This window comes from Salmo salar, chromosome ssa01, assembly GCF_905237065.1.
Source record: "Salmo salar chromosome ssa01, Ssal_v3.1, whole genome shotgun sequence".
In the NCBI taxonomy this organism is placed as follows: domain Eukaryota; kingdom Metazoa; phylum Chordata; class Actinopteri; order Salmoniformes; family Salmonidae; genus Salmo; species Salmo salar.
The window spans coordinates 55909315-55935768 of NC_059442.1; positions in this window are offsets into that span (position 1 = coordinate 55909315).

Genomic DNA, 26454 nt, shown 5'->3' on the forward strand with positions numbered 1-26454 from the left:
TGAATTTACTAAAAATGTACTAAATTACTCACGATAAACGTTCACAAAAAGCATAACAATTATTTTAAGAATTATAGATACAGAACTTCTCTATGCACTCGATATGTCCGATTTTAAAATAGCTTTTCGGTGAAAGCACATTTTGCAATATTGTAAGTAGATAGCCCGGCATCACAGGGCTAGCTATTTTGACACCCAGAAAGTTTAGCACTCACCAAAGTCAGATTTACTATAATAAAAATGTTATTACCTTTGGTGTTCTTCGTCAGAATGCACTCCCAGGACTTCTACTTCAATAACAAATGTTGGTTTGGTCCCAAATAATCCAGAGTTATATCCAAACAGTGGCGTTTTGTTCGTGCGTTCAAGACACTATCCGAAAGGGTAAAGAAGGGTGACGAGCACGACGCATTTCGTGACAAAAAAAATCGAAATATTCCATTACCGTACTTCGAAGCATGTCAACCGCTGTTTAAAATCAATTTTATGCACTTTTTCTCGTAAAAAAGCGATAATATTCCGACCGGGAATCTGCGTTTAGGTAAAAAGACGAAAGAAAATAAAGCATGGGGTCGACTCGTGCACGCGCCTAAGCCCATTGTCCTCTGATCGGCCACTTGCCAAAAGCGCAAATGTGTTTCAGCCTGGGGCTGGAATTACATCATACAGCTTTTTCCCACCTTCTGAGAGCCTATGGGAGCCGTAGGAAGTGTCACGTTACAGCAAAGATCCTCAGTCTTCAATAAACAGAGGCAAGAAGCTCAAGGAATGGTCAGACAGGCCACTTCCTGTAAGGAATCTTCTCAGGTTTTTGCCTGCCATATGAGTTCTGTTATACTCACAGACACCATTCAAACAGTTTTAGAAACTTTAGGGTGTTTTCTATCCAAAGCCAATAATTATATGCATATTCTAGTTTCTGGGCAGTAGTAATAACCAGATTAAATCGGGTACGTTTTTTATCCGGCCGTGTAAATACTGCCCCCTACCCCCAACAGGTTAAATGTGACAGGACTGTTTTGGTTGTCTGTTTATTGTTTTGTATTGTATAGTGTTCTTGCCGTAATTAAATATATGACGAACACTAACTCCGCTGCATTTTGGTCTTCTTCCGACGACAGCCCTTACAGGCTGGCCATAACAAAGGGTATGGATACTTATTGACTCAAGACATTTCAGCATTACATTTTTTATTCATTTGTAAAAATGTCAACAAAAAAAATCCACTTTCACATTTTGGGGTATTGTGTATAGATCAGTGACACAAAATAGAAATCCATTTTAAATCCAGGCTGTAACAACAATATGTGGTGTGAATACTTTCTGAAGGCAATGTATGTCATTGTCTATAAGTGCTGCAACATGATCAGTAAATATATGGCTAATGGAGTGATGGGATATAAATACATTCTCAAAATTATGATGGTAATGATTAGGGCTCTAAATGTACAGTTTTCATTGGTAAGCACTGGTGCTCCCAACTTTAAATAGTTAGAAGCACAACATAAAAACCCCAGAAGATTTTAATTGATTGAGATATACCATATTGAGCCCATGTGAATTCTAGCTACTTTGAAGATCATGTTTTGCTCTGGAAACTAATATTTAACCCTGTAAAGACATTTGTTTATTATGAAAAGATCACATGTTGATACAAAAACCTTTCATTTAAATTTCTAAGTAATTTGTTGAACATCATGTTTCTACAATGTGTAAAAGCACTACCTATTTAGATCCATTACATAGAAAATTCTACATTCTCTTTGGGAGAGTCAAGTTTGTGAGTGAAGACATGCACACGATCAGTCTTTCATTCATTGCTATGACTGTTGATCTTCTAAAGAGGATAGCCCTTTTCCTTTCTTTCTGTGCCCCCAAATTTTTAGATACATGTTACCGGTAAAGTAAGCCGGTTGTTAGCTAGCTAGCTAATGAGGTAACATGACTGAACAAGGCGTAAACAAATGCCCGTGAGTGGTTTTGGAACGACCTGCGACAGTAGTTTATGAACTTAAAACAACATTTTTGGTGCACCAGCCACTGTGGCAGGTGGATGAAAAAATCTACCAGCCACTCAAAACTCTTACCAGCCAATTTATTTATTCACCATAATAAAAATAATAAAAAAATATCGATTTAGTTTTTCCAGGTTTCGGATTTCCCCAGCTTTTATTTCAGGTTTTTCACTCTCAAAATCCCACAAAAATAAGGTGGATGTTCTAAGTCCACAACAATGCTTAACATCAAGAGACCACCTTTGAGGTCTGGGGAATAAAAGGAAAACAATATTTTGGAGGGTATAGTTGCCCTTTAATTTGAATTGCCCACCTCAAGAGACTGCTCAAAAGCACAGTTTGCAAAACAAAAAGACCACCGGATTGATACAAACCATCATATGATATCATTCTGCAAGGTAAGTTTACTTTGCAGTTAACATTTCATTTGCAACATTTTATTGGAAAGCCTTTAGCAATGACTGTTTCGGCATGGCTATACACAAAGTGATAGACACAGGCATTCACATGCTGCTATGTCTTCAGAAAGTTGCATAAAATACAAATCACTGATGCATTCTTTGGCTTTGGATTGAACTATGCTCACTTCTTTCTCTAGTGCACTCGGAAACAACTGTGCAGTGATGCCTATCATTACAATAATTATTATCTGGGTATTTGTTTTTTCCTGGTTGCACTGGTGCTCCCAAAATAAAATGTCAGGACGCATAGCAAAATATCTAGGAGCATATGGTCGCACTTTAGAGCCCTGGCGATGATGATAAAAAATTGCTAACTTATTTGGCCTCCAGAATGAGGCTATGGATGACAGCCCGGTTGCGCCTCGGCATCATTACGGTTGGGACACAATGAGAGAAAGACAAAAAGGAGAGAGAAAGAAGAGAGAGCTCTGGACTGTGAAGAGGGGAATAATGATGGAGTCTGTCTGGAGAGTGAAAAGGACTGTTTCATCATCCTTCTGCATAAACATCTTGTTTCACTTCTTTATTCTCTTTCTTTCTCCCTCAGCTTCCATATGGAGAGAGTAGAGTGAGAAGAGAAAAGGAGAGATAGAAAGAGAGAGTTCTAGGGAGTAGAACGGTCAGAGAGAGAGAGATCCTGACAAAGAGGAAGAGAGAAAGAGCAGTAAGAGACAGAAGGAGCAAAAGAGGAACAGGGGGCACTATATATATATATATATATATATATAGAGAGAGAGAGAGAGAGAGAGAGAGAGAGAGAGAGCGAGAGAGAAATGCCCTTTAAGAGCAGGAGGCATGCTTTCCAGGGATGCTTTTGGGTGTCAGAACACCCACTCTAATCAATCAGTAGTGGACTCTTGACGTACAGTATGTGCCACCGCCTCTGCTCCAAGTACATCCATATACCTCTGTCTTACCATTTCCTCCTTTTGGGCATTGTCAGACAGGAGCGTCTGCCCTCGCGCGCGCGCGCGCACGCACGCACGCACGCACGCACGCACGCACACACACACACACACACACACACACACACACACACACACACACACACACACACACACACACACACACACACACACACACACACACACACACACACACACACACACACACACACACACACACACGTTGCTTGTGATTTCAGACAGGTTGCGTTTGTTGTTGTTGCATATGGTTAGAGAAGGGTGTGAGGGGAGTGTCTGTCTGGTGGGTTTCCCCGCAGGTGGAGGAGAATCCCAGCACGTGTACAGCAGGGGGGGGGGGGACTCCTCTCCTGCTCGCTCTCCACACTCCACTCAATAATCCACACTCCCATGCACAAATCACAGAGGGGGAAACTCCTCTGCCCAACACCCACACACTCATCCATAAATGATCAGATACGCAGCTGGGAGCCTGGGATGACAGACAGAGAAAGAGAAGGAGACTGGGATAAAAATAGGTGGATAAAGACAGACAGAGGGAGGGGAGAGAGAAAGAAAGAAAGAAAGAAAGAGCATTTGCAATGGGTTGAAATAGGACAAGCACACCATAAGGTTTGAGAAACTCAAATGCATTGACTAGACAACCCACTGGATAACCCACGCCATTTTAACAAACTTGGGTAATATCTGGTTCAGACGTTCATTAATGATATTTCAACCTTTATTCACCCACTCAAAAAGATAGAAGTTTGTTGAATTTCAACCATCTAAAAGCACAAACAAATTTCAGTGGAAAAACAACCCCTGATGTTTGGTTTATTTGTCATCTAAAAGTGTGGTCACTTTCAACCATTTAAAAGCCCAGAAAAGTTCAAATAGGAATACAATGTCAGATATTTTGTATACAACTGTAACGGTTGTCTTCTGTAGAAATGGACCAAGGCGCAGCAGGTACGTGAATACTCATCTTTAATTAAAATAAAGGAGTAAAGCATCCACTTAACAATTCAAACAAAGTAACAACAGCTACAGTTCTGCAGGCTAGAAACGCAGTGCAAAAAACAACCACCCACAACCCAAAAGAAAAACACACACACATTTACATTTTACATTTACATTTAAGTCATTTAGCAGACGCTCTTATCCAGAGCGACTTACAAATTGGTGCATTCACCTTATAATATCCAGTGGAACAACCACTTTACAATAGTGCATCTAAATCTTTTAAGGGGGGGTTAGAAGGATTACTTTATCCTATCCCAGGTATTCCTTGAAGAGGTGGGGTTTCAGGTGTCTCCGGAAGGTGGTGATTGACTCCGCTGTCCTGGCGTCGTGAGGGAGCTTGTTCCACCATTGGGGTGCCAGAGCAGCGAACAGTTTTGACTGGGCTGAGCGGGAACTGTGCTTCCTCAGAGGTAGGGAGGCGAGCAGGCCAGAGGTGGATGAACGGAGTGCCCTTGTTTGGGTGTAGGGCCTGATCAGAGCCTGAAGGTACGGAGGTGCCGTTCCCCTCACAGCTCCGTAGGCAAGCACCATGGTCTTGTAGCGGATGCGAGCTTCGACTGGAAGCCAGTGGAGAGAGCGGAGGAGCGGGGTGACGTGAGAGAACTTGGGAAGGTTGAACACCAGACGGGCTGCGGCGTTCTGGATGAGTTGTAGGGGTTTAATGGCACAGGCAGGGAGCCCAGCCAACAGCGAGTTGCAATAATCCAGACGGGAGATGACAAGTGCCTGGATTAGGACCTGCGCCGCTTCCTGTGTGAGGCAGGGTCGTACTCTGCGAATGTTGTAGAGCATGAACCTACAGGATCGGGTCACCACCTTGATGTTGGTGGAGAACGACAGGGTGTTGTCCAGGGTCACGCCAAGGCTCTTCGCACTCTGGGAGGAGGACACAAGGGAGTTGTCAACCGTGATGGCGAGATCATGGAACGGGCAGTCCTTCCCCGGGAGGAAGAGCAGCTCCGTCTTGCCGAGGTTCAGCTTGAGGTGGTGATCCGTCATCCACACTGATATGTCTGCCAGACATGCAGAGATGCGATTCGCCACCTGGTTGTCAGAAGGGGGAAAGGAGAAGATTAATTGTGTGTCATCTGCATAGCAATGATATGAGAGACCATGCGAGAATAGGAGTGGGCCAAGAACAGAGCCCTGGGGGACACCAGTGGTGAGAGCACGTGGTGCGGAGACAGATTCTCGCCACGCCACCTGGTAGGAGCGACCTGTCAGGTAGGACGCAATCCAAGCGTGGGCGGCGCCGGAGATGCCCAGCTCGGAGAGGGTGGAGAGGAGGATCTGATGGTTCACGGTATCAAAGGCAGCAGATAGGTCTAGAAGGATGAGAGCAGAGGAGAGAGAGTTAGCTTTAGCAGTGCGGAGAGCCTCCGTGACACAGAGAAGAGCAGTCTCAGTTGAATGCCCAGTCTTGAAACCTGACTGATTAGGATCAAGAAGGTCATTCTGAGAGAGATAGCAAGAGAGCTGGCCAAGGACGGCACGTTCAAGAGTTTTGGAGAGAAAGGAAAGAAGGGATACTGGTCTGTAGTTGTTGACATCGAAGGGATCGAGTGTAGGTTTTTTTCAGAAGGGGTGCAACTCTCGCTCTCTTGAAGACGGAAGGGACGTAGCCAGCGGTCAAGGATGAGTTGATGAGCGAGGTGAGGTAGGGGAGAAGGTCTCCGGAAATGGTCTGGAGAAGAGAGGAGGGGATAGGGTCAAGTGGGCAGGTTGTTGGGCGGCCGGCCGTCACAAGACGCGAGATTTCATCTGGAGAGAGAGGGGAGAAAGAGGTCAAAGCACAGGGTAGGGCAGTGTGAGCAGGACCAGCAGTGTCGTTTGACTTAGCAAACGAGGATCGGATGTCGTCAACCTTCTTTTCAAAATGGTTGACGAAGTCATCCGCAGAGAGGGAGGAGGGGGGGAGGGGGAGGAGGATTCAGGAGGGAGGAGAAGGTAGCAAAGAGCTTCCTAGGGTTAGAGGCAGATGCTTGGAGTTTAGAGTGGTAGAAAGTGGCTTTAGCAGCAGAGACAGAAGAGGAAAATGTAGAGAGGAGGGAGTGAAAGGATGCCAGGTCCGCAGGGAGGCGAGTTTTCCTCCATTTCCACTCGGCTGCCCGGAGCCCTGTTCTGTGAGCTCGCAGTGAGTCGTCGAGCCACGGAGCAGGAGGGGAGGACCGAGCCGGCCTGGAGGATAGGGGACAGAGGAAATCAAAGGATGCAGAGAGGGAGGAGAGGAGGGTTGAGGAGGCAGAATCAGGAGATAGGTTGGAGAAGGTTTGAGCAGAGGGAAGAGATGATAGGATGGAAGAGGAGAGAGTAGCGGGAGAGAGAGAGCGAAGGTTGGGACGGCGCAATACCATCCGAGTACGGGCAGAGTGAGAAGTGTTGGATGAGAGCGAGAGGGAAAAGGATACAAGGTAGTGGTCGGAGACTTGGAGGGGAGTTGCAATGAGATTAGTGGAAGAACAGCATCTAGTAAAGATGAGGTCAAGCGTATTGCCTGCCTTGTGAGTAGGGGGGGAAGGTGAGAGGGTGAGGTCGAAAGAGGAGAGGAGTGGAAAGAAGGAGGCAGAGAGGAATGAGTCGAAGGTAGACGTGGGGAGGTTAAATTCACCCAGAACTGTGAGAGGTGAGCCATCCTCAGGAAAGGAACTTATCAAGGCGTCAAGCTCATTGATGAACTCTCCAAGGGAACCTGGAGGGCGATAAATGATAAGGATGTTAAGCTTGAAAGGGCTGGTAACTGTGACAGCATGGAATTCAAATGAGGAGATAGACAGATGGGTGAGGGGAGAAAGAGAGAATGTCCACTTGGGAGAGATGAGGATTCCTGTGCCACCACCCCGCTGGCTCGATGCTCTAGGGGTATGCGAGAACACGTAGTCAGACGAGGAGAGAGCAGTAGGAGTAGCAGTGTTATCTGTGGTAATCCATGTTTCCGTCAGCGCCAGGAAGTCTAGGGACTGGAGGGTAGCATAGGCTGAGATGAACTCAGCCTTGTTGGCCGCAGACCGGCAGTTCCAGAGGCTGCCGGAGACCTGGAACTCCACGTGGGTCGTGCGCGCTGGGACCACCAGGTTAGAGTGGCAGCGGCCACGCGGTGTGGAGCGTTTGTATGGCCTGTGCAGAGGAGAGAGAACAGGGATAGACAGACACATAGTAGACAAGCTACAGAAGAGGCTACGCTAATGCAAAGGAGATTGGAATGACAAGTGGACTACACGTCTCGAATGTTCAGGAAGTTAAGCTTACGTTGCAAAAATCTTATTGACTAAAATGATACAGTACTGCTGGCTGGTGGAGTAGGCTAGCTAGCAGTGGCTGCGTTGTTGACTTTGAACGTGTAGCTGGCTAGGTAACCTCGATAGTTTCAGTACTACACCTTGTCATGATACAAAGCAACTTTGTAGCTAGCTAGCTAACATAACACTAATCAAGACGTTCCTTGTAATGTATTTAGTTTCTACAATGCTGCTCGTCGGTAATAGTTGGTTGGGTTAGGAAAAATGGCGTCGCGGGGGACGGAAATAGCTGGCTAGCTAACCTCGATGGCTGGCTAGCTAACAATCATCAAGCTATGACAAAGACAACTAAGTAGCTAGCTAGGTAACACTGCACTAGTCAAATCGTTCCATTGTAAAGTATTAGTATCTACAGCGCTGCTAGTCGGTAACGGTTGGCTAGCTGGCAGTGGGTTAATGATGACTAGGTGTGTTGAGTAAGTCTGGCGCCGCGTCGCGGCTGGCTAGCTCACCTCGATAATACTCAAACTCAAACTACACAATTATCTTAGATACAGAGACAGCAAAGACAACTATGTAGCTGGCTAACTAACACTAACACCACACTAATCAAGTCGTTACGTTGTAATGTAATAGTTTCTGCAGTGCTGCTAGTCGGTAGAAGTTGGCTAGCTAGCAGTGATGACTAGCTAGCAGCTAGCAGTGTTGACTACGTTAGGAGGACGAAGATAGCTAGCCTCGATAATTATTCAATTACTCTAAACTACACAATTATCTTTGATACAAAGACGGCTATGTAGCTAGCTAAGAAGAATTGCTCACACCTATATAGGACTTCCAATCAAAGGCAACTATACACACCTGCCTTCAATTGGAAGTCCCAATCATCCACCCAACATTTAACCAACACAAACATGCCACGTCCTGACCCCAAAACTAAAACACTAGCTCCATCTGCTGGTCAGGACGTGACAACAACAACTTAATTGTTATCACTGTGCTTCACCTAATAGCACAACCAAATTACCTGGGTTCGATGATGTTTGAGATCCTTTGCAGATTATTACAGCAATTGTGAAGATCGCCACAGACCTGCGACCTTTTGCATGCAATCTTTAAAATGCACGCTTCCTATGATTACATAAGAAGTCATTTAGTAATGTAAGCTCAAAATGTGGCCATGGGTGTTACTCATTTAAAGGTTGAATAAATACTTTTACATTAGTTTGTAAGATATTTACTGTATTACAAACCTAATATTGAATGGTGTTTGGTTGACAACGCAACCAATATCTATATTTTAAGGAGATATACAGGTATCAAGCCAGATTAAGTAATTGGCAGAGGTAGAACTATAAAAGCAGAAGATACATCTCCTTATTTGGTTGTGTTGACAACCAAACACAATTCAGTGTCCAGTTTGTCTACAAATTAATAATTGGATTCATGTCTCCATTAAGCTAGGGTGGTATCCAGATTTTCATACTGACTTTGTGCCATCACAGGATATCTGGTAATACCGGCACTGAACACAAGGGCGCTATTTTCAAACCCCACTGAGCCTCTGGAATCCAAAGGTTAGCAATGCTAACAACAACATGTACAATTCCATAGAGGAATGCTAGCTAAATGGTAATGAGAGCATGCAAACATTTAATACAATCTCTGACATAAATTATTTGCAGGACAGACATCCCAGTTCATAAAGTTATAAAAGTTTTAAAAAAAATGCTACTCACAGTCTTTTGCAAGCACAAAACCAATATAAATCAGCAAGGCTCTTGATCCAGGAGGGGACTCTCTGCTGTTCTCAAGAGAAGCTTGGTTTTGCAAGAAGCTAACCACTTAGCTAGGTAGCTACTAAGTTAGCAAACCAAAAGCACACCTGCAGAGCACTTAGCACATTTTAGACGGTTAATTTAATAGTTATAAGATATCTAGCTGGAATGTCCCTGATTGAGTCTATAATACCAACATGTTTCAAGCAGACCACCATAGTCCCTGTGCCCAAGAACATGAAGGCAACCTGCCTAAATGACTACAGACCTGTAGCACTCACGTCCGTAGCCATGAAGTGCTTTGAAAGGCTGGTAATGGCTCACATCAACACCATTATCCCAGAAACCCTAGACCCACTCCAATTTGCATACCGCCCAAACAGATCCACAGATGATGCAATTTATATTGCACTCCACTCTGCCCTTTCCCACCTGGACAAAAGGAACACCTACATGAGAATGCTATTTATTGACTACAGCTCAGCGTTCATCACCATAGTACCCTCAAATCTCATCACTAAGCTAAGGATCCTGGGACTAAACACCTCCCTCTGCAACTGGATCCTGGACTTTCTGACTGGCCACCACCAGGTGGTGAGGGTAGGTAGCAACACATCTGCCACGCTGATCGTCAACACTGGAGCCCCACAGGGGTGCGTGCTCAGTCCCTCCTGTACTCCCTGTTCACCCACGACTGCATGGCCAGGCACGACTCCAACACCATCATTAAGTTTGCTGACGACACAACAGTGGTAAGCCTGATCACTGACAATGACGAGACAGCCAATAAGGAGGAGGTTAGAGACCTGGTCGGGTGGTGCCAGAATAACAACCTATTCCTCAATGTAACCAAGACTAAGGAGATTATTGTGGACTACAGGAAAAGGAGGACCGAGCATGCCCACATTCTCATCGACGGGGCTGTAGTGGAGCAGGTTGAGAGCTTCAAGTTCCTTGATGTCCACATCAACAACAAACTAGAATGGTCCAAACACACCAGACAGTCATGAAGAGGCACGATAAAGCCTATTCCCCCTCAGGAACCTAAAAAGATTTGGCATGGGTCCTCAGAAGGTTCTACAGCTGCAACATCGAGAGCATCCTGACTGGTTGCATCACTCCCTGGTACGGCAATTGCTCGGCCTTCAACCGCAAGGCACCACAGAGGATAGTGCGTACGGCCCAGGACATCACTGGGGTTAAGCTGCCTGCCATCCAGGACCTCTACACCAGGCGGTGTCAGAGGAAGGCCCTAATAATTGTCAAAGACCCCATCCACCCCAGTCATAGACTGTTCTCTTTACTACTGCATTGCAAGCGGTACCAGAGTGCCAAGTCTAGGACATAAAGGCTTCTCAACAGTTTTTACCCCTACGTCATAAGACTTCTGAACAGGTAATCAAATGGCTACCCGGACTATTTGCATTATGTGCCCCCCCAACCCCTCTTTTACGCTGCTGCTACTCTCTGTTTATCATATATGCATAGTCACTTTAACTATACATTCATGAACATACTACCTCAATTGGCCCGACCAACCAGTGCCCCCACACATCGGCTAACCAGGCTATCTGCATTGTGTCCCGCCACCAACCACCCGCCAAACCCTCTTCTACGCTACTGCTGCTCTCTGTTTATCATATATGCATAGTCACTTTAACCATATCTACATGTACATACTACCTCAATCAGCCCAACTAACCGGTGCCTGTATATAGCCTCGCTACTGTTATAGCCTCGCTACTGTTATTTTTTACTGTTGTTTTTATTTCTTTACTTACCTATTGTTCACCTAATACCTTTTTTGCACTGTTGGTTAGAGCCTGTAAATAAGCATTTCACTGTAAGGTCTACACCTGTTGTATTCAGCGCACGTGACAAATACACTTTGATTTGATTTGATTTTGATTTGGCAAACATTTCGTTTTGAATGTCATGCTGTAACTAGATCACAGTGAGTGAGTGACTTCCAAGGCTCCGGTCTCTCGTCGTTGTGTGCTTGTTAACAAAACAACATGCGATTAGGGACTGCCGGTAAGCTTTATAATGAAAAATAATGTGTTATAGCTGAAATGAAGAACGAGATCTGCTTTATCTCCTAATGTATCGCACAAGTTGACTGCATGTATTTACTTAAAAAGTAGCCGCAAATATTCAAATGTATAAAAAAATAGTTTCAACGGTAATGATGATATTGAAAAACCATCTCGTGGATATTTCCAAATACCCCGGTATAAGGTATATAGGGCATACCACCCAAGCCTAGTCTTGATCTTAACCAAAAATGTAAGTTAAACAATAGAACTAAATCAAAGGCAATTTTAAATAAAGTTTGATTTGATTGTCCTACTCTTTAGCTTTGATTATTGGTTGAGATGGAGACAAATTCATATTTTGGATTCTCAACTTGAAGATTACATTTTAAAATCAACCAAAGCTTGAAACACTAGGCCTATATGTATTGTCTATTTTTTGTTGAACCCTGAGTTGAATTGAAACAACAGCTGTTGATGATTTTGCAAGTTCTATATAGGCCGAAATAGCATCAGTGATGATATATGATTGATAAAGTATGGTTACATTCATTTGCTTTGATAAACAGACCCTTTGGAATGACTGATAGCAACAGCGCATCTATTTCGTTTTTTAAGTGGAGATCTCTCCATAATCATTCTCATGATAGCACATCGGTAACGGTCAGTGACAAATACTTTAGTTAAGCAGGGCTTGGTTAAATCTGTAGACAGATCAATTATGCAGTAGGATGTGCTGCCCATTCTATAGTTATTTTTTCTGATAGTGGATAATAACGTTGAAAATCTGACGTTGTTTAAAAAAGTACAAATTCAACATACAGTTGAAGTCGGAAGTTTATATACACTTAGGTTGGAGTCATTAAAACTCGTTTTTCAACCACTCCAGAAATTTCTTGTTAACAAACTATGGTTTTGGGAAGTCGGTTAGGACATCTACTTTGTGCATGACTCAAGTCATTTTTCCAACAATTGTTTACATATGTAACGGCTTTAGAAGCTTCTGATTAGCTAATTTATAACATTTGAGTCAATTGGAGGTGTACCTGTGGATGTATTTCAAGACCTACCTTTAAACTCAGTGCCTCTCTGCTTGACATCATGGGCAAATCAAAAGAATTCAGCCAAGACCTAATAAAAAAAATTGTAGACCTCCACAAGTCTGGTTCATCCTTGGGAGCAATTTACAAACGCCTGAAGGTACCACGTTCATCTGTACCAACAATAGTACACAAGTATAAAGACCATGGGACCATGCAGCCGTCATACCGCTCAGGAAGGAGACGCGTTCTGTCTCCAAGAGATGAACGTACTTTGGTGCGAAAAGTGCAAATCAATCCCAGAACAACAGCAAAGGATCTTGTGAAGATGCTGGAGGAAACGGGTACAAAAGTATCTATATCCACAGTAAAACAAGTCTTATATCGACCTAACCTGAAAGGCCGCTCAGCAAGGAAGAAGCCACCGCTCCAAACATCCATAAAAAAGCCAGACTACGGTTTCCAACTGCATATGGGGACAAAGATCGTACTTTTTGGAGAAATGTCCTCTTGTCTGATGAAACAATAATAGAACTGTTTGGCCATAATGACCATTGTTATGTTTGGAGGAAAAAGGGGGAGGCTTACAAGCCGAAGAACACTATCCCAACCATGAAGCACGGGAGTGGCAGCATCATGTTGTGGGGGTGCTTTGCTGCAGGAGGGCCTGGTGCACTTCACAAAATAGATGGCATCATGAGGGAGGCAAATTATGTGGATATATTGAAGCAACATCTCAAGACAGTCAGGAAGTTAAAGTTTGGTCGCTAATGGGTCTTCCAAATGGACAATGACCCCAAACATACTTCCAAAGTTGTGGCAAAATGGTTTAAGGACAACAAAGTCAAGGTATTGGAGTAGCCATCACAAAGCCTGACCTCAATCCCATAGAAAATTTGTGGGAAGAACTGAAAAAGCGTGTGCGAGCAAGGAGGCCTACAAACTTGACTCAGTTACACCAGCTCTGTCAGGAGGAATGGGCCAAAATTAACCCAACTTATAGTGGGAAGCTTGTGGTAGGCTACCCAAAACGTTTGACCCAAGTTAAACAATTTAAAGCCAATTCTACCAAATACTAATTGAATGTGTGTAAACTTCTGACCCACTGGGAATGTGATAAAAGGAATAAAAGCTGAAATAAATCATTCTCTCTACTATTATTCTGACATTTCACATTCTTAAAATAAAGTGGTGATCCTAACTGACCTAAGACAGGGAATTTTTACTTGGATTAAATGTCAGGAATCGTAAAAAACTGAGTTGAAATGTATTTGGCTAAGATGTATGTAAACTTCCGACTTCAACTGTAGGTGTTCCTTTTGTCCAGGTGGGAAAGGGCAGTGTGGAGTGCAATAGAGATTGCATCATCTGTGGATCTGTTTGGGCGGTATGCAAATTGGAGTGGGTCTAGGGTTTCTGGGATAATGGTGTTGATTTGAGACGTGAGTGCTACAGGTCTGTAGTCATTTAGGCAGGTTGCCTTCGTGTTCTTTGGCACAGGGACTATGGTGGTCTGCTTGAAACATGTTGGTATTACAGACTCAATCAGGGACATGTTGAAAATGTCAGTGAAGACACCTGCCAGTTGGTCAGCACATGCCCGGAGCACACGTCCTGGTAATCCATCTGGTAATCCGTCTGGCCTCGCAGCTTTGTGAATGTTGACCTGTTTAAAGGCCTTACTCACGTCGGCTACGGGGAGCGTGCTCAGCTGATGCTCTCATGCATGCCTCAGTGTTGCTTGACTCGAAGCGAGCATAGAAGTGATTTAGCTCGTCTGGTAGACTCGTGTCACTGGGCAGCTCGCGGCTAAGCTTCCCTTTGTAGTCGTCTGTAATAGTTTGCAAGCCCTGCCACATAAGACAAGCATCGGAGCCGGTGTAGTACGAATCAATCTTAGCCGTGTATTAATGCTTTGCCTGTTTTATGGTTCATCGGAGGGCATAGCAGGATTTCTTATAAGCTTCCAGGTTAGAGTCCCGCACCTTGAAAGCGGCAGCTCTACCCTTTAGCTCAGTGCGAATGTTGCCTGTAATCCATGGCTACTTGTTAGAGTATGTATGTACAGTCACTGTGGGGACGACTTCCTTGATGCACTTATTGATAAAGCCAGTGACTGATGTGGTGTATTCCTTAATGCCATCAGAAGAATCCCGGAACATGCTCCAGTCTGTGATAGCAAAACAGTCCTGTAGTTTAGCATCTGCTTCATCTGACCACTTTTTTATAGACCGAGTCACTGGTGCTTTCTGCTTTAATTTTTGCTTGTAAGCAGGAATAACAAGAATATAATTGTGGTCGGATTTACCAAATGGAGGGCGAGGGAGAGCTTTGTACACGTCTCTGTGTGTGGAGTAGAGGTGATGTAGAATTTTTTTCCCTTTGGTTGCACATTTAACATGTTGATAGAAATTAGGTAGAGCTGATTTAAGTTTCCCTGCATTAAAGTCTCCGGCCACTAAGAGTGCCGCCTCTGGGTGAGCAGTGTCCTATTTGCTTATTTCCTTATACAGCTGACTGTGTGCGGTCTTAGTTCCAGCATCCATCTGTGGTGGTAAATAAACAGCCACGAAAAGTATAGCTGACTCTCTAGGCATGTAGTGTGGCCTGCATTTTATCACAATATACTCTACTTCAGGCGAGCAAAATCTATAGACTTTCTTAGATTTCGTGAACCAGCTGTACAAATATGCACAGCCCGCCGCCCCCCCCTGTCTTAGATCCATGTCATCGTTCAGCCACGATTCCTTGAAACATAGGATATTACAGTTTTTGATGTCTCGTTGGTAGGATATTCGTGATCGTACCTTGTCTAATTTATTGTCCAATGATTGCACGTTGGCGAGTAATATTGACGGTAACGGCAGCTTTCCCACTCGCCTTCTGCGGATCGTTACGAGGCACCCCACTTTGTGTCCTCTGTACCTGCGTCTCTTCCTCTTGCAAATAACTGGGATGTTGGCCTTGTTGGGTGTTCGGAAAATGTCCTGTGCTTCCTGCTTGTTGAAGAAAAAAATATTTTTCTAATCCGAGGTGAGTGATCGCTGTCTTGATATCCAGAAGCTCTTTTTTGCTGTAAGATATGGTTGCAGAAACATTATGTACAAAATAAATTACAAATAACGTGAAAAAAGCACATAATAGCACAATTGGTTGGGCGCCCGTAATACTGCTGCCATTTCTTCCGGCGCCACTTTACTCTGACAGAGCTCCAGAGTTCCTTTGTGGAGATCAGCAGCACTCCACCAATCAGGCCACTCCTCAGTAAAAGGCACATGACAGCCCGCTTGGAGTTTTCCAAAAGGCACCTAAAGGACTCAGACCATGAGAAACAAGATTTTCTGGTCTGATGAAACAAAGATTTTAACTCTTTGGCCTGAATGCCAAGTGTCACGTCTGGAGGAAACCTGGCACCATCTCTACGGTGAAGCATGGTGGTGGCAGCATCGTGTTGTGGGGATGTTTTCGGTGGCAGGGACTGGGAAACTAGGTTTTTAAAAACCTGTTTTTGCTTTGTCATTATGGGGCATTGTGTGTAGATTGATGAGGGAAAAAACTATGTAATTCATTTGAGAATACGGCTGTAACGTTACAAAATGTGGAAAAAGTCAAGGGGTCTGAATACTTTCCGAATGCGCTGTGCATACAGAATGTGAGAAACAGCTCAAAGTGATGCTGTGTATCGTGGACAGTGAATGTGGACACCATTCCATGTATGAAATTCAAATAAACAAGTAACCCTGGCCAATGTAGAGAGGAGAGCACCTTCATATGAGAGGAGAACAGATTCATATGGGAACATGAGATTTCAAGGCCGGGATACAGAAAACACCTAAGTGTTAGTGGATATATAATACAAGGAGACAAATTGATAGATGAGCCACTGTTGGGGTCGTAACACTGCTCAGAGAGAGTTAATGTATCTGAGTGTCTTTTGTCCTCACAAGGGCATAGGGGGCATACATGTGGCCACATGTAGTTGTACATACAGTACAAACACACACAGACTCTTTCTATCCCTCTCGCTCTCCAACCAGCCAGCCAACCAGATGCATCCTAGAGAGTGAATTATGTAATAAATGGAGGTTACAGACCTGGTTATTTCTGTCCTGTTGATGGAGCCCCCGCTGGATAGCAGGTGAAAGGCCAATCATGCTCAGCGTCACTCTCAGTGGCTCCGGTCCCCAGGGATCCTGTGTGTGACTGAAGGAAAGGAAGGAAACTGACCTAACACCACCAGATGTGAAAGCCGCCTTCTGTCCAAATCAATCTGAGACCCACATGTCTGCTGTAACTGACTAAATGGCTTTCATCACTGAAGCTCCACAGATAAACTAGAGTAACTTTCGGATTGAGAGAGTGGAAACGAAAAGGTGGAAGAGAGCGCTGTGTAAATCAAATCAAACTGTATTTGTCACATGCGCCGAATGCAACAGTTGTAGAACTTACAGTGAAATGCTTACTTACAAGCCCCTAACACTTATTTTTCTTAAAACGGCATTGTTGGTTAAGTAAAAAATAGATAAGTAAAACATTTAAATAACAAATAATTAAAGAGCAGCAGTAAAAAAGGAGTAGCGAGACTATATACAGGGGGTACCGGTGCAGAGTCAATGTGTGGGGGCACAGGTTAGTCGAGGTAATTGAGGTAATATGTACATGTAGGTAGAGTTAAAGGGACTATGCATAGATAATAAACAGAGAGTAGCAGCAGCGTAAAAGAGAGGGGGCGGGGACAATGCAAATAGTCTGGGTAGCTGTTCAGGAGTCTTATGGCCTGGGTGTAGAGGCTGTTAAGAAGCCTTTTGGACTTAGACTTGATGCTCCGGTACCGCTTGCCATGCGGTAGCAGAGAGAACAGTCAATGACTAGGGTGGCTGGAGTCTTTGACAATTATTAGGGCCTTCCTCTGACACCGCCTGGTATAGAGGTCCTGGATGGCAGGAAGCTTGGCCCCAGTGATGTACTGGGCCATACGCACTACCGTCTGTAGTGCCTTGCGGTTGGAGGCCGAGCAGTTGCCATACCAGGCAGTGATGCAACCAGTCAGGATGCTCTCGATGGTGCAGCTGTACAACTTTTTTAGGATCTGAGGACCCATGCTAAATGTTTTCAGTCTCCTGAAGGGGAATAGGCTTTCTCCTGCCCTCTTCACGACTGTCTTCGTGTGTTTGGACCCGAATAGTTTGTTGGTGATGTGGACACCAAGGAACTTGAAGCTCTTAACCTGCTCCACTACAGCCCCGTCGATGAGAATGGGGGCGTGCTCGGTACTCCTTTTCCTGTAGTCCACAATCAGCTCCTTTGTCTTGATTACATTGAGGGAGAGGTTGTTGTCCTGGCACCACACAGCCAGGTCTCTGACCTCCTCACTATAGGCTGTCTCATCGTTGTCAGTGATCAGGCCTACCACTGTTGTGTTTTTGGCAAACTTAATGATGGTGTTGGAGTTGTGCCTGGCCATGCAGTCATGAGTGAACAGGAAGTACAGGAGGAGACTGATCACGCACCCAAGGGGCCCCCCCCTTGGGTGCGTGAGAGAATCAGCGTGGCGGATATGTTGTTACCTACCTTTACCACCTGGGGGGGCGGCCCGTCAGGAAGTCCAGGATCCAGTTGCAGAGGGAGGTGTATAGTCCCAGGGTCCTTAGCTTAGTGATGAGCTTTGAGGGCACTATGGTGTTGAACACTGAGCTGTAGTCAAGTAACAGCATTCTCACATAGGTGTTCCTTTTGTCCAGGTAGGAAAGGGCAGTGTGGTGCAATAGAGATTGCAAATTAGAGTGGGTCTAGGATTTTTGGGATAATGGTGTTGATGTGAACCATTACCAGCCTTTCAAAGCACTTCAAGGCTACAAATGTGAGTGCTACGGGTCAGTAGTCATTTAGGCAGATTACCTTAGTGTGCTTGGGCACAGTGACTATGACGGTCTGCTTGAAACATGTTGGTATTACACACTCAGTCAGGGACAGGTTGAAAATATCAATGAAGACACTTGCTAGTTGGTCAGTGCATGCACAGAGTACACGTCCTGGTAATCCGTCTGTGAATGTTAACCTGTTTAAAAAGGTCTTACTCACATCGGCTATGGAGAGCGGGATCACACAGTCGTCCGGAACAGCTGATGCTCTCATTCATGCATGCTTCAGTGTTGCTTGCCTTGAAGCGAGCATAGATGTAAATGCCTCAGACAAAATACTGCAGTTTGATGACAAGAGAGGATGAGAAAACCCACTGGGCACAGACATCAATTTAACGTCTATTCCACATTGGTTTAACATAATTTCATTGAATTGACGTGGAAACAACGTTCATTCAACCAGTGTGCGCCCAGTGGGAAATTACAGTACATGACACTAACTCCATTGTGGTTTTGTGTTAGTTTCTTTGCCAGGTCAAAACTTGACTCATTGACAGATATAAAATATCTTACTGTCCACAAAAAAATGTATGTTGATCTTGTGCCAGAATCAAGTGAAAAAGACAGATGAATACAGAAAGGTATAGGAAAAAAAAGACAAATTACTATTCAATAGGTTGAATCAAAGGACATGCCCGCTGTACAAATAACCATGCGGCCACAGTTATATGTTGAGAAACATTGTCAACAATTATTGTAGTAATAATAATAATAATTGATTGGATTTACATAACGCTTTTCTACCAATTGAGGTACTCAAAGCGCTTTAAATAGTAAGGGGGAAACTCACTCCAATGTGCAGTACCCATCTGGGTGATGCATGTTGAACATTTTTGTGCCAGAACGCTGACCAAACATCAGCTTGTAACAATTTTAACAATTAACAGGGAAGCATTTGGATTGTTAAGTTTGTTAGATGGAATGGTGTTTCTATAGTTACTGCAAGGCAGAGATGCCTGATTGAGGATCCAATTAGGTTGGTGCCAGGAAATCATGACCAATACAGGTCATTAAATTAAATAGTAAACATAAAGAGACTCTGATAATTAGTAAACAATGAGCAATTGGTCGTTGTAATTAGCCAGTTTGCATTGGGTAAGCTAATTATTGAAGACTGGGGTATGTTGAGACATTTTTTACATTCAAGGGAAATATAGTATTCTTTCTAACAAAGATATATACATATATTTCAGGATGTTGTGCGTCCATGGAAATAATCAGAATTCATATCAACATGACAGTTTTGAAAACATGGTTTGTCCAAAGAAAGTGGTCTCTTGGCACAACTTACCCCAGGTATGGGGTAAATTGAGCATCGGGACAGGGTAAGTTGAGCCGCCTTGTGGTAATTGGGTGATGGTATCCTGTGACAGTGGGTGATGATGCTGGTAGCTCAAAGTTTAATTAATGGAATGATGTATAAAACAATCTACTTTGATCTAGATACAAGCATTAGGAAATCTATAACACAAACTAACTTGCTTACCACTTTTTCCATGTGGTTTCTTCCTTCACAGACTCCATGAAATTGTGACCTCTTCTTAAATATCTGGTCACATGATTCGTTTTGTGTATGTTTTCCTAGAAACAAAGGTTGGGTGGCACAACTAACCCTTTGGCTCAACTTACTCCCTTACAGTGGCTTGTTGTTGTTGTTTTGGGAACAATTTAGACACATAACTTGCTTGGCACATACTGTAGACGGAACAGCTGAGATGCACATTCCATTGGACTAGTGTTGAGTGATTAGTGCTTTCTGAGGTTGGTTCGGTTTCGGGTTCGATTACCAAAAAAACATGTCAATTATCTTTTTAAACATTAAATTCATTATGCATTATGTGGGTTGAATGCTGTAACACAGAATAAAACAATTCATATTATTTTGTAGCTCCGACGGTTCAGTCTGGACAGTCGGTTTTGTGAGAAGACCTCTTCGAAAGGAGGACATCCGCGACGCGAGAGTTCAGACGACTGCCGTAAAGCTTGTAGATGTCCTAGAGCCAAACAACCAACACTGTCGTGTTCGTGAGAGTCTCATCTTTCGATGGTGGCTTCTTAGTTTGTAGCTCACATAGTTTGGGTTTTGCAGACAATTTTGTCAAGATTTTCTTCTCCGGATGATCTTGGGTAGAAAAAGACAGCTTTTACAAGCCCCATGTTATGGAATAGGCACAAACTTTATTTTGGCAGAAAGACAGGATTTTCAAGACAAATGGGAACTCAGAAAAATATTACGTCAAATCACGTCAGTGATCTTCAGTTCGGAAAGTCGGAGCTCTAGAAAGATGCCCGAGTTTCCGACATGGAATTCCGAGTTGGAAGACCAGTAAAAAAAAGATTTTACCCAGTCTGAGAAAGGTTTTTCTTGAGTTCCCAGTTGTTTTGAATGCACTGTAGTTGGAAGTTGGAGTTCCCAGTTGTTTTGAACGCAGCATGAGCTGCAGCCACTAGAATAAACTGTAGTTATAGCATAAACACACGGGAGCTATTCAATATTCAAAATGACTTCACCATGTGATGCAGGGGTACGTCAATCGACTCTAGGGCACAATTCCCATAGACCTTTATGAGAGGAAGGTTCCCTTAGGGGGTTCTGTTTTAATGTTGGAGGCTGTAAATGCCTGCAATTAAGCATAAATTAAGTTTACACAGAGGGATAGCAAATATGTGTACATAAATATGTGCAATGGATAAGCCATGAATTTTAGCAAACATGAGCTGTTGACATTTCAAACAGCAGTTGATATGCTCACTGAGGTTTAGAGAAGGGGTGCTCAGATTATAAACTACTGTAGCTAGCTAGGTAAATAAACAAAGAGCTCTCTCTAGACAGCAACATCCCTTTAATAAAGTGTATTACCTTTTTATGGTGAGCCAGCAAGGCAAATAAACCTTACTGAAGGAAAGTGCTGTCCAGAAATCTATCTTCATCCACCTAGCCACAGTAGTTTATATCCCACAGACTGAGGATATGTTAAAATCTGTTTTCGCTTTGTCATTATGGTGTATTGTGTGTAGATTGATGAGGGAAAATAAGAAGGTAATGTAACAAAATGTGGAAAAATGCAGGGGGGCTGAATACCTTCCGAATGCACTGTATATTTAAGCAATAAGGCACGAGGGGGTGTGGTATATGGCCAATATACCATGGCTATGGGCTGTTCTTAAGCATGACGCAATGCTGTGGTATATTGACCATATACCACAAACCCCTGAGGTGCCGTACTGCTATTATAAACTGGTTATCAATGTAATTAGAGCAGTAAAAATACATGTTTTGTCATACCCGTGCTATACAGTCTGATATACCATGGCTGTCAGCCCATCAGCATTCAGGGCTCAAAACACCCAGTTTATAATACCTGTTACTGTATGAAAAAACAAACAAATAAAAAAACATTTTTCACAGAGGGTGAGGCAGCAGAGTATGAACAAGGACAACCATAGAAAGCAATGATGCAGTTCTCCCCATCTCCCATGTACACACAGATCGTTTATTCATTGCTTATCATAAAGCCTTGGCTGTTGAGAGGATACCTGATGTTTGTGACAAAGCAATTCATCAAACACATTACAGGTCACAAAAACTATTTAATACCCTCCTGTTCGTAGTCACATTATTCAAACTGAGTGGATAACATAGCGACATGGACAAACACACAAAGAAAACCTCACCCTCTCAATTGAGTCTTATCTTGCTAGTTGTTTTTGCATAAAACATAAACAGCATAAGAATTCAGTGAGGTTGATGTATATGTGAGTGTAACATAAGGAGGCTCAGGTAATTGATTGATGGTGCTCGCTGTCCATTGTCTGTCACGCATCGCAACTCCCAATAGATAACTCTCCTGCTCTACCTCTCCCTCCCTCCTTTCTGTTTGCATCTCTGTATTTCTCTCTCCTTCATTTGTTTGAGAGATGAGGTGTATCCAGTGTTGCATTATCGAGTGTTAATTAATGATCCTCTGTCTTATCCTCTGCTCCGTCCACAACCACCCACATGCGTGGGCCGCAATACGTCTCAATGGTGGGCGGCTCATCATTCCCCCGTGGGGCACCATGGGTACTGGGAGGTGAGGGAGACACACTAAAAGGATCAGGGAGAATCAAATCAAATACATTTTTAATTGTCACATGCGCCGTGTAGACCTTACCGTGAAATGCTTACTTACAAGCCCTTAGCCAACAACACAGTTTCAGAAACAGAGCTAAGAAAATAACATATTTACTAAATAAACTAAAGTCAATGTGTGGGGGTACAGGTTAGTCGAGGTAATTTGTTCATGTAGGGAGGGGTAGGGGTAAAATTACTCTGCATAAATAATAAACAGAGAGTAGCAGCAGTGTAAAAATAAAGGGGGGGTGTCAATGTAAATAGTCCAGGTTGCCACTTGATTAATTGTTCAGCAGTCTTATGGCTTGCGGTAGAAGCTGTTAACCTGTTGTGGTATAGGGGCAGTATTTTCACGGCCGGATAAAAAACGTACCCGATTTAATCTGGTTACTACTCTGTCACGGCTCCTCCTCTGCAGTGCAGGGGCGGTTCCTCCTGCAGGCAGAGGAGGGTCATTAGTGATTGGAGCTGGTGTGATTGGAGCCACCTGGGCTCAGGGTATAAAACTGCTCCACTAACCTCTCTCCCTGCTCCTCCAGGTATGATCCTGTTTTGTTTGTTCCTTTGTTGGTTTATTTAGTTTCCACTCAGTCATGTTCACACACACACACACACACACACATATTCATGCATCCATGCACCTTACATTATGACATTTCCACACCTCATTCCTTTTTCTTTGTGTAGAGTTAATAGTTTTGTTTTATAATAAATAACTTTTTGAATTGGCCTATACCTGTTGTTGATGTCCCCTCATTTTTGCCACAGGCTATGAGCCGGCCTGTGACAACTCCTGCCCAGAAACTAGAATATGCATATAATTAGTATATTTGGATAGAAAACACTCTAAAGTTTCTAAAACTGTTTGAATGGTGTCTGTGAGTATAACAGAACTCATATGGCAGGCCAAAACCTGAGAAGATTCCATACAGGAAGTGCCCTGTCTGACAATTTGTTGTCTTTCTAGGGCATCTCTATCAAAAATACAGCATCTCTGCTGTAACGTGACATTTTCTAAGGCTTCCATTGGCTCTCAGAAGGCGCCAGAAAGTGAAATGGGGTGTCTGCAGTCTCTGGGCGAAGTACAGCAGCTCTGTTTGTGAGTGGTCAGGCTAGGAACAGTGACACTGAGAAGCGCGTTCATGAAAATTCTCAATTTTTTTCTTTCAGGTTGGAACATTATCGCTATTTTACAAGAAAAATAGCATAAAAATTGATTTTAAACAGAGTTTGACATGCTTCGAAGTACGGTAATGGAATATTTTTAAATTCTTTGTCACGAAATGTGCTCGCACGTCACCCTTCGGATACTGACCTGAACGCACAAACAAAACTGAACAAAAATTTGAATATAACTATGGATTATTTGGAACCAAAACAACATTTGTTGTTGAAGTAGAAGTCCTGGGAGTGCATTCTGACGAAGAATAGCAAAGGTAATCCAATTTTTCTTATAGTAAATCTGAGTTTGGTGAGGGCCAAACTTGGTGGGTGTCAAATTAGCTAGCCGTGATGGCCGGGCTATGTACTCAGAATATTGCAAAATGTGCTTTCGCTGAAAAGCCATTTTAAAATCTGACACCGCGATTGCATAAAGGAGTTCTGTATCTATAATTCTTAAAATAATTGTTATATATTTTGTGAATGTTATTCATGAGTAATTTAGTAAATTCACCGGAAGTTTGCGGTGGGTATGCTAGTTCTGAACATCAAATGCTAATGTAAAAAGCTGTTTTTTGATATAAATATGAACTTGATTGAACAGAACATGCATGTATTGTATAACATAATGTCCTAGGAGTGTCATCTGATGAAGATCATCAAAGGTTAGTGCTGCATTTAGCTGTGGTTTGGGTTTATGTGACATTATATGCTAGCTTGAAAAATGGGTGTCTGATTATTTCTGGCTGGGTACTCTGCTGACATAATCTAATGTTTTGCTTTCGTTGTAAAGCCTTTTTGAAATCGGACAGTGTGGTTAGATTAACGAGAGTCTTGTCTTTAAAATGGTGTAAAATAGTCATATGTTTGAGAAATTGAAGTAATAGCATTTTTAAGGTATTTGAAAGCGTCCCACCTAGCCCATAGAGGTTAAGTTTGCCTGCATTAAAGTCTCTGGCCACTAGGAGCGCCACCTCTAGATGAGCATTTTCTTGTTTGCCGATGACCTTATACAGCTCGTTGAGTACGATCTTTATGCCAGCATAGGTTTGTGGTGGTAAATAGACAGCTACAAAAAATATATAAACTCTCTTGGTAGGTAGTTTTTATTAAAAAAAAATATTTCACCTTTATTTAACCAGGTAGGCTAGTTGAGAACAAGTTCTCATTTGCAACTGCGACCTGGCCAAGATAAAGCATCGCAATTCGAAACATGCAACAACACAGAGTTACACATGGAATAAACAAAGCATACAGTCAATAATACAGCAGAACAAAAGAAAACAAAAAGTCTATATACAGTGAGTGCAAATGAGGTAAGTTAAGGCAATAAATAGGCCATGGTGGCGAAGTAATTACAATATAGCAATTAAACACTGGAATGGTAGATGTGCAGAAGATGAATGTGCAAGTAGAGATACTGGGGTGCAAAGGAGCAAGATAAATAAATAAATACAGTATGGGGATGAGGTAGGTAGATAGATAGATAGATAGATAGATAGATAGATAGATAGATAGATAGATAGATAGATAGATAGATAGATAGATAGATAGATAGATAGATAGATAGATAGATAGATAGATAGATAGATAGATAGATAGATAGATAGATAGATAGATAGATAGATAGATAGATAGATAGATAGATAGATAGATAGATAGATAGATAGATGGGCTGTTTACAGATGGGCTATGCACAGGTGCAGTGACCTGTGAGCTGCTCTGACAGCTGGTGCTTAAAGCTAGTGAGGGAGATATGAGTCTCCAGCTTCAGAGATTTTTGCAGTTCGTTCCAGTCATTGGCAGCAGAGAACTGGAAGGAAAGACGACCAAAGCAGGAATTGGCTTTGGGGGTGACCAGTGAGATATACCTGCTGGATCGCGTGCTACGAGTGGGTGCTTCTATGGTGACCAGTGAGCTGAGATAAGGCAGGGCTTTACCTAGCAGAGACTTGTAGATAACCTGTAGCCAGTGGGTTTCGGCGACGAGTATGAAGCGAGGGCCAACCAACGAGAGCGTACAGGTCACAATGGTGGGTAGTGTATGGGGCTTTGGTGACAAAACAGATGGCACTGTGATAGACTGCATCCAGTTTGTTGAGTAGAGTGTTGGAGGCTATTTTATAGATGACATCACCGAAGTCGAGGATCGGTAGGATGGTCAGTTTTACGAGGGTATGTTTGGCAGCATGAGTGAAGGATGCTTTGTTGCGATATAGGAAGCCGATTCTAGATTTAATTTTGGATTGGAGATGCTTAATGTGAGTCTGGAAGGAGAGTTTACAGTCTAACCAGACACCCAGGTATTTGTAGTTGTCCACGTATTCTAAGTCAGAGCCATCCAGAGTAGTGATGCTGGATGGGCGGACAGGTGCGGGCAGTGATCGATTGAATAGCATGCATTTAGTTTTACTTGTGTTGAAGAGCAGATGGAGGCCAAGGGAAGGAGAGTGGTATGTCATTGAAGCTCGTCTGGAGGTTAGTTAACACAGTGTCCAAAGAGGGGACAGAAGTATACAGAATGGTGTCGTCTGCGTAGAGGTGGATCAGAGAATCACCAGCAGCAAGAGCAGCATCATTGATGTATACAGAGAAGAGAGTCGGCCCGAGAATTGAACCCTGTGGAACACCCATAGAGACTGCCAGAGGTCCGGACAACAGGCCCTCCGATTTGACACACTGAACTCTATCAGAGAAGTAGTTGGTAAACCAGGCAAGGCAATCATTTGAGAAACCAAGGCTGTCGAGTCTGCCAATAAGAATGTGG